This window comes from Schistocerca americana, unplaced genomic scaffold, assembly GCF_021461395.2.
Source record: "Schistocerca americana isolate TAMUIC-IGC-003095 unplaced genomic scaffold, iqSchAmer2.1 HiC_scaffold_15, whole genome shotgun sequence".
NCBI classification, from domain to species: domain Eukaryota; kingdom Metazoa; phylum Arthropoda; class Insecta; order Orthoptera; family Acrididae; genus Schistocerca; species Schistocerca americana.
Window position 1 is genome coordinate 10,056,197 of NW_025725583.1, and position 14,898 is coordinate 10,071,094.

General features: G+C 44.8%; 1 protein-coding gene across 1 annotated transcript in view; it reads left to right on the plus strand.

Moving 5' to 3' along the window:
- Positions 1-14: 14 nt before the first annotated feature.
- The window catches only part of LOC124569456 (amidophosphoribosyltransferase-like), a 253,058-nt gene continuing 238,174 nt past the window's right edge, over positions 15-14,898 (plus strand). Inside the window, exon 1 of the mRNA XM_047131066.1 lies at positions 15-119. The gene's annotated coding sequence lies outside the window, so the exon portion shown is untranslated. The remainder of the gene's footprint in view (positions 120-14,898) is intronic.

Below are 14,898 nucleotides of genomic sequence, written 5' to 3' on the forward strand. Positions count from 1 at the left end.
ACGTGGTACCGATACTCCAACTAATAGTAGCCGGGTCTCAGGATGCAGTGAGTTCTTTGCAACGCACGTGGTGTGTTTGTTTCGTCTCGTGAATTTCCGAGGAACCGCGCGTGTTAAAGGTAAGAAACTTTCATTTCCGAAAGTACTTCAATTTTCAAACATTGTCACCTGGTAAAGACGTCGTTAATGTATGGAAAAACCACACAACAGCTTCACCAATCACTGAAAGTTGACGTCGGAGCTGTGTTTATACTGTGAAGTGTGAACGCTAGCCGGCGTCAACCACCTGTTCCGAGTGAAATAAAGAGCTTGTTGCTCACTGCAAATTGCAGATTTTGCTGAACTATAATCATGTAATGGAAAAAACTTGCGTAAAGGGATCCGCATGGATTCCGTTATGTTGTTATTTGCTGTTCTTACAAAAAAAAAAAAAAAAAAAAAAAAAAAAAAGTGCTTAAAGTTTTGTCTTTCGGTTTTTCCCAGGGAAAAAAATAGGAACATGAGTAGTTTTGTAAACTATGCCCAATAAATTAGAGTTGGGCGTTCGCTAAAAAAATCGTGAACAGTTTTCAAAATATTAAAACTGTGCAGAATCTCCTGGACTTCTTTCACAGCGAGTTCAAAGAAATTTTAACAGTTTGATTGAATTGTAAACCCATTTATGTTCATCGTTACAAAAATGGAGAAATTGCTACAGCAGTCACATCTTTTCTTTCTTTTTTTCCTGTGGCATAATGTAAACACATCCCGTACTTATATAATTTTGTAGCCGGCTTGAATAGCTGAGACTGATCATTTTGCAGTGGACAATGAATGGAGGAGAAAGGGACATTGACCACTGCAAAACTGTATCATTCCAATCAATACTCAGATATCAAATTTAACTTTCGCTTGAACTAGGCGTAAAGCCTAATCCGCATAGAAACTGAAGCGTCATTGGAGGGAAAAAAATTAATTGCACACGGATGAAAACAGCCGTTTAAATGGGCTGAAAACTCAAAGTCCTGTTCTTTTAATGGATTCATGAAGAAGTCCGTAAAAAGTACTCTTGGGAGGTATTTGGGACTTTGGACTCTGAAGTTAACAATGTCGCCACCCGCGCGAATGATTTTCGTTTTCTGTGTACCGCGGAATGACACTTTTCAGCGTAGCTGACGTTATGATAAAGCACTTGCCTTTGGTTTTGCAGAAGAAAGCACTGCTGACAGCGGCAGAGTATTCGAAATCGACGAATATATTAATGGTCTGAACACACAAGATTTTTTTCAGGAAGTTTGTTGTTTCATTAATTACTGCGTTCCGGGAGTCTATATGGCTTCGCGAAATCCACAAATGTTTGGTGATAACATAAGAATGATTCTTATGAAAAGGACTTAGAGGATGTGACAAGGAAATTGATGCGAAAGACACTTCCGTTGGAGCTAGGATGCTGCTTATGTGTATGTCATGGTGAACTTTATAGTGTCCCAAATGGAAACTACACGTTAGATCACAATCGATGGACCAGACTTTGTTTTTCATTTACTGCGCGATAGCCGCAATGGAAAGACGTAATTCGTTGCTTTTCGAAGTCTTGTGTGTATAACGGTTGATGTAAACTTAGTAGCATTTTTCTGATAGTAGGCCTATACTTCACATGTTTTGTGAAGGATGAAAAGACAGTATAGTGCCGCAGCGAGTCCTCAAACAATTTTCGGTACCTACTGTAATTTCACTTTAGGAAGTAACCATAGGGAAACTTTTGGTACTTGCCCCAGATAATTAGCAGGCTTGACGCTAATAGTATTTCCTTAATCTTATCATTATACAAAATTTAATGGACATTACAGAACCGCGATCTTTTGTCTTAGGTGCGCTTAGATTCAGCTGGCATGTTACATCGGATGCGATAAACATAATTATTTATTGCTTGTCTCCAAGCACCAGTATTAGTTCTTCATAGTTTGGAGTTAATCGTTGTTCTTTGCCACAATCAATCACTAGACAGGTAATGCTTTATAATTTCTTTAGAATAGTGAGAACGCTCTCTGAAAGCGGGCTAATTCATGTTTTCCTTACTTTGTTTTCAGTGCCCGTCGGCTAAACAGTTCTAAAGCTTGAATTGGGTGTCCTTGACGTAATGAAGTCGCTATGCGAGTGCACTGTAAATAGGCATGCCTAAGAGATGGAAAAGTAAACAAAAAAAGGTGAACGGATTGACGAGAAAAGCAACATTGCAACATTTACCGGCGATCTTTATCCCGAAAATTATCGATCTGATGGGGTCAATATTCTACAAAATTGTTTCTTTTATAGCGGTGATATGTGCAACACCGTAAATGTGCTTGAATTCTGGAGGAATTGTAAGCTGCACTGCTTGGTGCGTGATTGTATCTTACGAAACATTTAGTTGATGTGAATGTTGGCAACTGGTTTGTAATGCAGATAAGTACAACCTATGGGCCCTCAAATAAAAATATAGAAAAAATGCCTTTGTTTTAGTATTGTGGTGCAGCACCTCTTAAACCGTAGGAGACGTTGACGTAATTATTTTGTATGTGCTTATTTGGCACCTTGCAAACACCACACTTCCCCGCCTCAAGCTCCCAGTGGCTTCCCGACTAACGCTTGGCACTTCTGATGAAAAAATCGCAAGTATTTTTAAAAGAATTGCAAACGAAAGTTTGACGGTTTGAAGTGAGTTCGATTTCGTGGGAAAGTTATTCCAAATGTCATTTCGTCGAGTCCAGGACCCACGAAATTTTTACGCCCTTTCCCTCTTAATTAAAAAGTTTCTCTGTTAAGGCCAGCGCCACAGGTTCAGCCTAGGGTTCTGTTGTGGTCATCAGTCTGAAGACTGGTTTGATGCAGTTCTCCGTGCTACCTTGTGCAAGCATCCACTTGTACCTGTTTACTGAATTCATCCTTCCATTACCACTGCCAAACTGACAATTCCTTGATGCCCCAGGATGTGTCCTGTCAACCGTTCCGCTCTTTCAGTCAAGTTATGCCACAATTTTTTCTCCCCAGTTCTGTTCCGTACATTCTTATTAGTCACACGATCTAGCCACCTAATCTTTAGCATTCTTCTATGCACCACACTTCAAAAGCTCTTATTCTTTGCTTGTCTTAATTGCCTCATCCACGTTTCACTTCCATACAAACACTTTCAGAATATTCTTCCAGGGTTGTGTACTATGTGTCCCAGGAGGAGTAGCCAATCTTCAGAGATACAACAGGAACGATCGTTCGAAGGAAAAAGTCTAGTAAACGTGGGCTCTAAAGTGCATACCGTAAGAGCTTTGAGCACTTGTTCGTCTTCGTTATCGTGAAACACATCTCTTCTACTGAATAAGTGCTCATAGCTTTTGAGGTATGCATGTAAAGCCCATGTTTACTAAGACTTCCTTGCCTCGAACCATCGTTCCTGCAATATCCCTGAATATTAGTCATTGCCGGCCGGAGTGGCCAACGGTTCTATGTGCTTCAGTTTGGAACCGCGCGACCGCTATGGTCGCAGGTTCGAATCCTGCCTCGGGCATGGATGAGTGTGGTGTCCTTAGGTTAGTTAGGTTTAAGTAGTTCTAGGGGACTGATGACCTCAGATATCAAGTCCCATAGTGCTCAGAGCCATTTGAACCAGTATTAGTCATTCCTATTAGACACCCTGTAGATCATAAACACGGCATCCTTCAAAAAACTGTCAGGCCTACAGCGAGCGAGGTAGTGTATTAGCTAAGGCACTGGGAGGATAGCTATCCAGATTTAGGTTCTCCATAGTTTCCTCTAAACCACGTACAGCGAATGCCGGAATAGCACCTTTGAAATTGACAGGGACAGTTTCCTTCCCCAATGGGAGCTTGTGCTCTGTCTCCAGTGCACTCATCGTCGACGGGGCATTAAACATTAATCTCTCTTTTCTTTTGTAAGGCTTATGTGTTTATTGAAAAGGAGAAACAAATAGTTTTCTTCGACTATAGATTTAACAAATTTTGGATTCTACCATGCCATATCTTAGAACAAAGATGCGTGGGCATATGAAATTAAACGAGCACATCAGTTCATTTGTGGGTGAAATTGCACGCTTCAGGTAACAGGTAAGTTTGTCTATAGCACGGGCTGTTTATCAAACGCTTGCGCGACTTCTGCTGGCGGCTCTTTGAAATACTATATTGGACTAATAGGATGTGCAGGCCAACGGCACTGCCGCAGTGGTAACAACGGTTCCTGTCAGAGCACCGAAGTTAAGAGCTATCGGGCTTGGCTAGCACTTGGATTGGTGACCGTCCAGGTCTGCCGAGCGCTGTTGGCAAGCAGGGTGCACTCAACCCTCTCTAGGCCAATACTGAGGGGCCACTTAATTGAAAGGTAGCGTCTCCAGTCACGAAAGCTGACAACGGCCGGGAGAACGGTGTGCTGAGCACATGTCCTTCCATATCAGCATCCAGTGACTGTCGGCTGAGAATGACACGGCAGTCGGTCGGCACCGTTGGGCCTTCCGAGGTCTGTTCGGACGCAGTTTAGTTTAGTAGGATGTACAGACTCCACCTTTGTTATAGTGACAAACTGATCTGCAGCGTAGCATAAACTTTAGGTTCGTTTTTGTCACAGTTGGTGACACCTACTTTGACTGGTTCAGCAATTTCTAATCTCGAACAGAACCCATCATGCCATTACTTGCTTCATATTTAATTCGATTTTCGTTATAAATAACTAAAATAACAAGGTAAATTCAGAAAAGTTGTATTACAAACTGTAATAAAGAAATCCCCGATAAATAATTTGCTGCACATTACGTACGTATGCCGTACATCACCTAACGAAAAATATCTTATTTTTGAGGGGGGGGGGGGGTCGTGACGTAAGTCCGACAGTTTAAGTGACTGTAGTGTCAGATATCTTAACTGACTAACGCTCAGAAAACCCCTGTTAGCTGAGGTTGAGTGAATGAATGAAGATACGTAGTTAGGTAAAGTGTTTTTATTTTGTTTTTATTTTTTCCGTCTCAGTTGCATGATTATATAATTTTTGCTGCGGTGATTACCGGTTTCGGGCTGACACGCCCATTCTCAATCTACTCACGTTGTTATAACCGTAGCAGGCAACACAGTTTGGTGCCAAAAAACAAGAATAGCTTGTGTACACAAAGTCAAACTGTGAGCAACAAGTACTCTCATTGACAAGTTAGACTATATGTCTACTGTTACACCTGAATAACACAAGCAAACTGACAAAAAAAAATTATCACATTTCCTCAGTACTGAACAGTTGCGGACCTACCATCCAGAAACAGCATGCCCCGAATCAGCTAGGTAATATTTTAATGTCCCGTCGACAAGGAAATCATTAGTGGCGAAACATACTCGTAGACTCGGATAGTACAAAGATGAGAATGGGGAAGGGAAATTGGAGATATTGCCAGGTGGTTCAATAAATACCACTTCGTCAGTCATCTTGCAGTAGTTTGCAGTTTTCATGTGTAGGAACATACTTAACGTCGGTGGTTCTCTGAAACAGCTTACGAACGACACGGTTCAGTCTAGGAGGTGGTGTCATAAAAATAAAAATGTTGCAATACGATGGAAGGCCTCCAGCTAATTGTTTTGGGCAATTACTAGCAGCCGATCCCACATACGAGCGTAAGTAACGCAAAGCGAGCAAATAGTGACAAAGCCGCTATATACATGATAACACCATCACCGATCAATCACTTGGATCGTACGCAACCGCCAAATATGTCTCCTTGAAGCACGAAAGTGCGACTGTTGCCGAACCGTGAAATATTTGGGTTATCCTCCCAGGCACTCTATTGTAGAAATACCGAATAAGATTTTCGAGAACCTACATGTTTGTGAGAATGATTATTCTAATCCTACAGATTCGCAATTAGTACACTAAGGAAGTCGGGTACAGAACTCTCGTCCGACCGATTCTATTGGATTTTTCACAGGTAATAGGCCATTATCAAATATGATGAAAAGAAGGTCTAGAAAAGAGCTGATCGATTAGTCACGTGTTTCTTTTTTCGGTTTTGAGAGAGCGTCACAATTAAGTTCAACAAACTGGATTGAGGTACATACAATACATTGTGCGCCACGGAAACGGTCCCAAGTGCTCTTTCCGTAACCCGAAGGTTGGTTTCAACACAGCAAGTGCGTTACTAGACATAGCCGTGTTGGACGTAATATGGCGTTGCTCTCTTTCAATCCTTGAACCGACGTACCCAACCAGTTATATGGGGACCTACCATTTAATGTGGACCCGACTCGAAGTACAACTTGGCATGTTTTCACTTTAAAAAAATCCTTCCCAGAGATTAATGGATCGATAAATGATCCCGGGACAGAATGATAATTGGACCCTAAATTATTGGCTCTGTTGCCTAGCTCTTGCCAATTATAATACTTCATATATTTCTAAAGTTTTAGCGCCTCCTTCTTTACCTTCAGCCCTGCCTTTCGGTCTATATTTTTAGCGTCCTGTTCGAAATGAAATCAAATTGACTTCTACAAAAAAAATTCCCTTGTGAACTGAAACTGAGGGCCTCTTCTATAAAGTTCAGTTCTGAAAGGGGGTCACGGTTTGTTATTCTCTCCTCCCTCCCCCCTCACCAAATATAATTTGCAGTCACCCCACTCTTAACGCGCCACAGATGCCTGCGGGTTAAATAATAATAATAATAAAATAAACAATGTTTACTATCATGATCATATGTTGTTTAATAACAATAAAATGTATGTTAATATAATAATAATTTGTTACATCAGTGATTAACACATCGCTTTACCGTAACATCCAATAAATTGCAATTTGTCTAGGAAAACGGTGTGCCTCATGGTTCTGTCCTGAGCGTCGTCCTCTTTGCTATCGCCATTAACCCTATAATGGACTGTCTCACGCCGGCCGTCACCGGCTCCCTTTTTGTCGACGATTTTGTCATCTATAGCAGTTCGTCACGGACCTGTCTCATTGGGCGACGTCTTCAGCGATGTTTCGATCTACTTTACTCCTGGAGCATCGACAATGGCTTTCGTTTTTCCATTGACAAAACCGGTTGTATGAATTTCTGGCGACGCAATTGGTTTCTCCCACCATCTTTACACCTTGGGCCTTTTGCTCTTCCGTTCGCTGAAACTACGAAATTCCTGGGGCTCATGCTCGATAGGACACTCTATTGGTCCTCCCATGTATCTTACCTGGCAGCACGCTGTACGCGGTCCCTCAGTGTCCTACGTGTCCTCAAAGGTACTTCCTGGGGTGCTGATCGAACCACCCTCCTCCGTTTGTACCGATCCCTTGTCCGCTCGAAACTAGACTATGGTTGTTTCGTATTTGCATCTGCACTTCCATCCCTCTTACGCCGTCTCAACACTATCCACCATCGTGGCATCCGTTTGGCCACGGGCGCCTTTTAAACTAGCCTCGTTGATAGTCTGTATGCCGAAGTTGCTAAACTACCACTGACCTACTGCCGTGACATTCTCCTCAGCAGGTATGCATGCCGTTTGTCTGCTATGCGTGGCCACCCATCCTATGCCTCCTTCTTCGATGATACCTTTGATCACCAGTATGGGCCCGCCTCTGTTCTGTTACCTCCTGGAGTCCACTTTCGGCTCTTGCCCCGGCTGCTTAACTTCACACTACCTGTAACTTCCCGGTGGATGTGAACCCTTCACCACGTTGGCTTTGTGCGGCGGCCCGTATTCACCCAGGACTTCATTTGCTTCCTAAGGACATTACGCCAGCCTCGCTCTATGACCTTCAGTTTCACGTCCCTCGCATGGAACTTCGCGATAGTACACTGATGGCTCTCGGACTGACCGGGTGTGCCTTCGTAATTAGCGCTGACGTTTCGGTATCGGCTTCAGACACACTGCTCAGTTTTTACAGCAGAGCTCTTCCCCCTGTATCAGGCCACGGAGTACATCCGGCGACACAGGCTTTTCAATTGTGTCTTCTGCTCAGACACTATCGGCGCCCTTCAATGTCTCTGTGCGCACTACACCGCCCGTCCCTTAGTGTGACGGGTCTAGGAAAACTGTCACTTGCTCACTCTTGATGGAGCCACTGTGATGTTTATGTGGGCTCCTGGTCATGTCAGTCTGCCAGGAAATGAGATGAAATGAGTCTGCTGACGCTGTTGTGAAGGCTGCTGTCCTCGTACCTCAGCCCACTGGTCCCCCCCCCCCCTCCCCCGGTGATCTCTGTGTTGTCGTCTGTCAGAAGGTGGTGTCACTTCGGCATCGCCATTGGTCCTCCCTTCATGGGAATAAGCTCCATATTATTAAGCCTCTCTCATCCGCTAGGGCGACCTCCTCTCTGCCCTCCCGCCGGGAGGAGGTCATTTTAAATAGGATGCGTATTGGGCACTGCCTTTTTAACCATCGCCATTTGTCAAGTGGCGCTGCCCCAACACTTCTTGCACATTGCGCCCAAGTTTTAAGTGTCCACCATTTCCTGACGGAAAGCCCAATTTTTAACCGTTTATGTTCGCGCTTGGGTTTGCGAATGATGATGACATTGGTTTATGGGGCGCTCAACTGCGCGCTTATCAGCGCCTGTACAAAGTCCCAATTTTTACACAGCCCAATTTTTGTACACAGTCCAATCTAACCACTGTCATGAATGATAATGATGGTGAAATGATGAGGATAACACAAACACCCAGTCCCCGGGCAGAGAAAAATCCTCAACCCGGCCGGGAATCGAATCCGGGACCCCGTGATCCAGAAGCAGCAACGTTATCCACTAGACCGAGTTAACGGCCGTTTTAGCGAACGACGCGCGGGCTGTCGACTGCTTTTTACCTTTTATCCGTCGTAGAAATATGGCGAAGGCGATTTAATTTTTACTTCTGGACCTCCGTTTCTCTATGGTTTATTTTATAGACCTTTCTTCACGTCCGTGTTTTTAATTGTCTTCTCTTACATCGATTGTGATTTACGTGTAGTCGTTTTTTAACTCCTCTCTGTCTTCCTGTTCTATAGTTTTGACTTGAACGCTATGACTCCAATTGTTTTTGCGCTCTAAAACAAAACAAACAAACAAATTGAATTGCACAGATATCTATCATTTGAGAATTATTCGTCCGAAAATTAGAAAAGTACATGTGCCACTCACACAAACAACGAGGGCATGCTGAAAAGTAGTCTCTCCGAATTTTTATGTTAAAACTCTTGAAGATTTTTAAATAAAACAAAGGTTGTTAGCATTCTACACTCTTACTCTTCGTGCCTACATACAGGGTGACCCTTACTGAGCTATATGAAAAGAAATCGTCATAACTTCTGAACGGTTTGCGTTAGGACTTTCAAACTCCACGGTTGGGCGCGGGGCATGATGAGAATTAGTATGCGCATGCGTGGTTTGATTTAGCGACGAAGCCCACTTGCATTTGGATGGCGTCGTCAATAAGCAAAATTGACGCATTTGGGGGACTGAGAATCCGCATTTGACGATGTAGAAGTCTCTTCACCCTCAACGGGTGACTGTGTGGCGTGCAATGTCCAGTCACGGAATAATCAGTGCGATATTACTTGATGGCACGGTGACTATCGAACGTTACGCGAAGGTTTTGGAATATGATTTCATCCCCATTATCCAAAGCGACCCTGATTTCGACAAGATGAGGCTCATGCAAGACGGAGCTCGACCCCATCGAAGCAGGAGAGTGGTGATGTGGAGGAGCAGTTTGGGGTTCGCATTCTGGCTTTGGGGTGCTCAGAGGCCACTGGCATGGACCTCGATTGGCCGCCGTATTCTCCGGATCTGAACAACTGCGACTCCTTTTATGGGGCTGTATTAAAGACAAGGTGTACAGCAATAGCCCCCAAACCTCTGCTGAGCTGAAAACAGCCATTCAGGAGGCCATTGACAGCATCGATGTTCAGACACTTCAGCGGATCACGCAGAATTTCGCTATTCGTCTGCGCCACATCAGCGCCATTTATGGCAGGCACAACGAATATGACATAATTTAATTCCGAATATGTGTAGTGACATGTTGAGTAAAGTGTGTGCACGCCGTAATTTGTAACTAATGTAAGTTTTTTTTTTTTCATGTAGTTCAATAATGGGCACCCAGTATTTGTAGCTCTCTACCGCTAAAGAGCTCTGATCGTATCTTGTAACTACGCTGAGGTGACAAGTCATGGGATAACACATGTGCACATACACAAATGGCCGTAGAATCGCGTACATAAGGTATGAAAGCACAGTGTATTGGCGGAGCTGCCATTTGTACTCAGGTGATTCATTGTGTGAAAAGATTTCCGCTGTGACTATGGCCACACGACGGGAATTAACAGACTTTGAACGTGGAATGGTAGTTGGAGCTAGATGCTTGGAGCATTCCATTCCGGATATTGTTAGGAAGTCCAGTATCCTGAGATCAACAGTGTCAAGAGTGTGCCGAGAATACCAAATTTCGGGTATTACCTCTCATAACCCAGTGGCCGACGGCCTTCACTTAAACGATCGAGAGCGGCGTTTCCGTAGAGTTATCAGTCCTAACAGACGAGCAACACTACTTGAAATAATAGCAGAAATCATTGTGGACGTACAACGAACGCATCCGTTGCAACAGTGCGACGAAATTCGGCGCCAGTGGGCTATGGCAGCACACAATCGCCGTGAGTCCCTTTGCTAACAGCACGACATCGCTTGCAGCGCTTCTCCTGGGCTCGTGACCATATCTGTTAGACCCTAGGCGACTGAAAATCCGTGGCGTGGTCAGACGAGTCCCTATTTCAGTTCGTAAGAGCTGATGGCAGGGTTCGAGTGTCGTGCAGACCCCACGAAGCCGTGGACTTAAGGTGTCAACAAGGCACTGTTCAACCTGGTTGTGGCACCATACTGGTGTGGACTGTGTTTATATGGAATGGACTGGGTCCTCTGGTCCAGCTTAACCGATCGTTGACAAAATGGTTATGTTCTGCTACGTGGAGACCATTTGCAGGCATTCATGAATTTCATGTTCCCAAACAACGGCATCACGTCACCGGACCACAACTATTCGCGATTGGTTTGAAGAACATTCTGGACTATTCGAGCGAATGGTTTCGCTACCCAGATTGTCCAACATTTATGGGATATAGTCGAGAAGTAGTTCGTGCAAAAAATCCTGCACCAGCAACACTTCCGTAATTATGGACGTCTATAGAGGCAACATCTCTCAATATTTCTGCAGCGGACTTCCAACGACTTGAGTCCATGCCACATCGAGTTGCTGCACTACGCCGGGGAAAAGGAGGTCCGACACGATATTGGAAGATATCTCATGACTTTTGTCACCTTGGTATATGCCGGTGCGTGAGAAACAGCGTACTGTAATCTAGTTTCAAATTCGAAGTGTGGGTTCACACATGGAATACCCCCTGCTTCACGTACGTACAGGCCGATCTTCGTGACACGTTGCATTGTTCTGCTGGTAGATGCGATCGTTCCGAGGAAAAACAAACTGCTTGTTATGGTGGACGTGGTCCCCAAGGATAGATGGGTGCTTTTGATCCTTTGTGTCTTCAAGAATGACGAGATCATTCAGGAAATGTCGCGAAAACATTCTCCAGACCATAACTTCCCCTCCTGTATTTGCTTTCAGACGTTTCACGACGTACACGCCAACCGCCATCTGTTCGATGGAGAATAAAACGAGATTCATTTCGAAAGGCCATCTGTCGCCGCTCAGTGGACATAAAGTTGCGGAATTGCCTTAGTCGCTGATGAACAGCTGTCAGCATGAGCCAGGCGCCTACTGCTGATGCCCATACGCGGCAACATTCGTTGAACGGTGTTTGAGGAGACACTGTTGATAGCCCCTTGGTTCATCATGACGGTCAGTACTCAAAGCTGCTCGTGTCTTCGTCCGTACACATATCCGCAGCCGTCATCTGAGGATCGCGGTTTTGGATAGCGCGATTTTGCTATGCACGGCGTATTTTAACCACGGCGGCACGCAGACAGTGTAAAGACTTAGCTGTTTCGGAAATGCTTCCACCGTTGACTCGAAAGCCAATGATCATGCCATTTTGGACATAAGATAATCGCTTTGCTTCCACCTTATGGCTGGCCGGTGTGGCCGAGCGGTTCTAGGCGCTTCAGTCTGGAGCCGCGCGACTGCTACGGTCGCATTTTCGAATCCTGCTTCGGGCATGGATGTGTGTGATGGTTGGTTGGTTGGTTTGGGGAAGGAGACCAGACAGCGTGGTCATCGGTCTCATCGGATTAGGGAAGGATTGGGAAGGAAGTCGGCCGTGCCCTTGCAGAGGAACCATCCCGGCATTTGCCTGGAGTGATTTAGGCAAATCACGGAAAACCTAAATCAGGACGGCCGGACGCGGGATTGAACCGTCGTCCTCCCGAATGCGAGTCCAGTGTCTAACCACTGCGCCACCCCGCTCGGTGATGTGTGTGATGACCTTAGGTTAGTTAGGTTTAAGTAGTTCTAAGTTTTATGGGACTGATAACCTCAGATGTTAAGTCCCACAGTGCTCAGAACCATTTGAACCACCCACCTTACGTTTACCGCATCCACCCGACACGCTGTACTCTTCGTTGCTAGTGCTGCCGCCTGAGAGTGGTTATTGCACGTTGACGTCTAACATAGTTGGTGGTCACATTAATTTAACAGGACCATTTGTTATTGGAGAGTGTTGGGACCCACTTTACCCTGTCGTTCAGCGAAGAAGATATGGCAAAAGCAAGTTAAGTTTAGGCCAGAAAGTGTAAAAGACGTGATAAATTTGATTGAAGTCAGAGAGCAGTTCTGCCTAAACGATTTCAAGCGATGGCAGTTCTCAGTTTCGACGAAATGGAAATTGACGGACGTATTACAAATCATCTGGTGATGGTCCGCAACTTAGACATGGAAGCAGCCTGTATATTATGAATTTGACGTCACAATGACGATAGAGTTGCTGCAGGCGATAATTAATGACCTTGCAGAAGCTGGACTGCACATTGTTGCCGTTACTTGTGATATGGGAGCAACAAATTTGAGGCTATGGAAGCAACCAAACGTAACAATAGACAAAACATGTTTCAGATCGTGTGGACCATGACCTCAAGATACGTGTATTCTATGACATGCCTCACTTGTTGAAGCTAATCCACTGCAGATGGAACAACTATCAACAAAACATCCAGTACAGGATCTTTTGAGTCGTGACACTTGTGATCTTCCAATTGCACATCACAAAAAAATGGTTCAAATGGCTCTGAGCACTATGGGACTTAACATCTGTGGTCATCAGTCCCCTAGAACTTAGAACTACTTAAACCTAACTAACCTAAGGATATCACTCACATCCATGCCCGAGGCAGGATTCGAACATGAGACCGTAGCGGTTGTGCGGTTCCAGACTGTAGCGCCTTTAACCGCTCGGTCACTCCGGCCGGCTGAACAGAATTCCAGTGGGTCTGCCGGCCGGGGTGGTCGAGCGGTTCTAGGCGCCACAGTCTGGAACCGCGCGACCGTTACGGTCGCAGGTTCGAATCCTGCCTCGGGCATGGATGTGTGTGATGTCCTTAGGTTAGTTAGGTTTAAGTAGTTCTAAGTTCTAGGAGACTGATGACCTCAGAAGTTAAGTCCCAAAGTGCTCAGAGCCATTTGAACCAGTGGGTCTTTTCCAATAGGATAACGCACGCTCACATACCGCTGTTGTAACCCAACATGCTCTACAGAGTGTCGACATGTTGCCTTGGTCTGCGCGATCACCAGATCTGTTTCCAATCGAGCACATATGGGATGTCTTCGGACGACTACTCTAACATCATCCACAACCATTATTAATTGTGCCTGTATTGACTGACCAAGTGCAACAAGGATGGAACTCCAGTCCACAAACTGACATCTGGCTTCTGTACAACACGATGTATGCGCGTTTGCATACTTGCTTTCAGCATTTTGGCGGCTACACCAGTTGTTAATGTATCAGAATTTCACGTTGCAATGACTTATCTCGGTCTTCATTAACCTGTGATCGTTCATGCTAATCGCTTGAATACGTTACCTAGACAAATGAATTCCAGAAATTTCATTACTCTACATTAACTGTTTTTTGGTCTTGCACTTTTTGCGCCAGTGTAGTTCTAAGTGCAGATGGTCATCTTTGCAGGTACCCTAGGAAAGCTTGGACGAGATATTCCAGAAAGTAGCAGGTCACATTATGGTCACTGCGTAATGCTACATTCCATGCCATCCTAAGTTGAGAGAAAATCTGCTGCCATATTAGGTGATAGGGAACTTTTAATATTGAAGTTAATTGTTTGCAATACAGATTGCACTAAAAAAATCGAACGTTAATGTTTTGTGGATGATACCGGCACTGTAAAAGATTACTAACTTTGTCGTAGTTCTTCACTGGGCTGTCGCGTCATTGCCTAATTGTGTTCACCAACGGACGATTAGAGTCCCTTCAGTGACATACATTCAGACTACCGTTACGTAACGTCAGTTAGGAACACGAGACGATGGATCGGTATCTGCCCTGATGCCACGGCTAAGGTTTCCGATGCGAATGGAATGCTACCAAGCAAATTACTGTACCACTCTTATTTGGCAGGATAAAAATACCGATTACTCCAAGGATATAAGATCATGAATAGGCAGAAAGACACGTTAGTGTCAGATTACACGATCGCAGAATAGTGACTGGAAGCAGACACATCCATAAAATCCAGAATGAGATTTTCACTCTGCAGCGGAGTGTGCGCTGATATGAAACTTCCTGGCAGATTAAAACTGTGTGCCCGACCGAGACTCGAACTCGGGACCTTTGCCTTTCGCGGGCAAGTGCTCTACCAACTGAGCTACCGAAGCACGACTCACGTCCGGTACTCACAGCCTTACTTCTGCCAGTACCTCGTCTCCTACCTTCCAAACTTTACAGAAGCTCTCCTGCGAACCTTGCAGAACTAGCA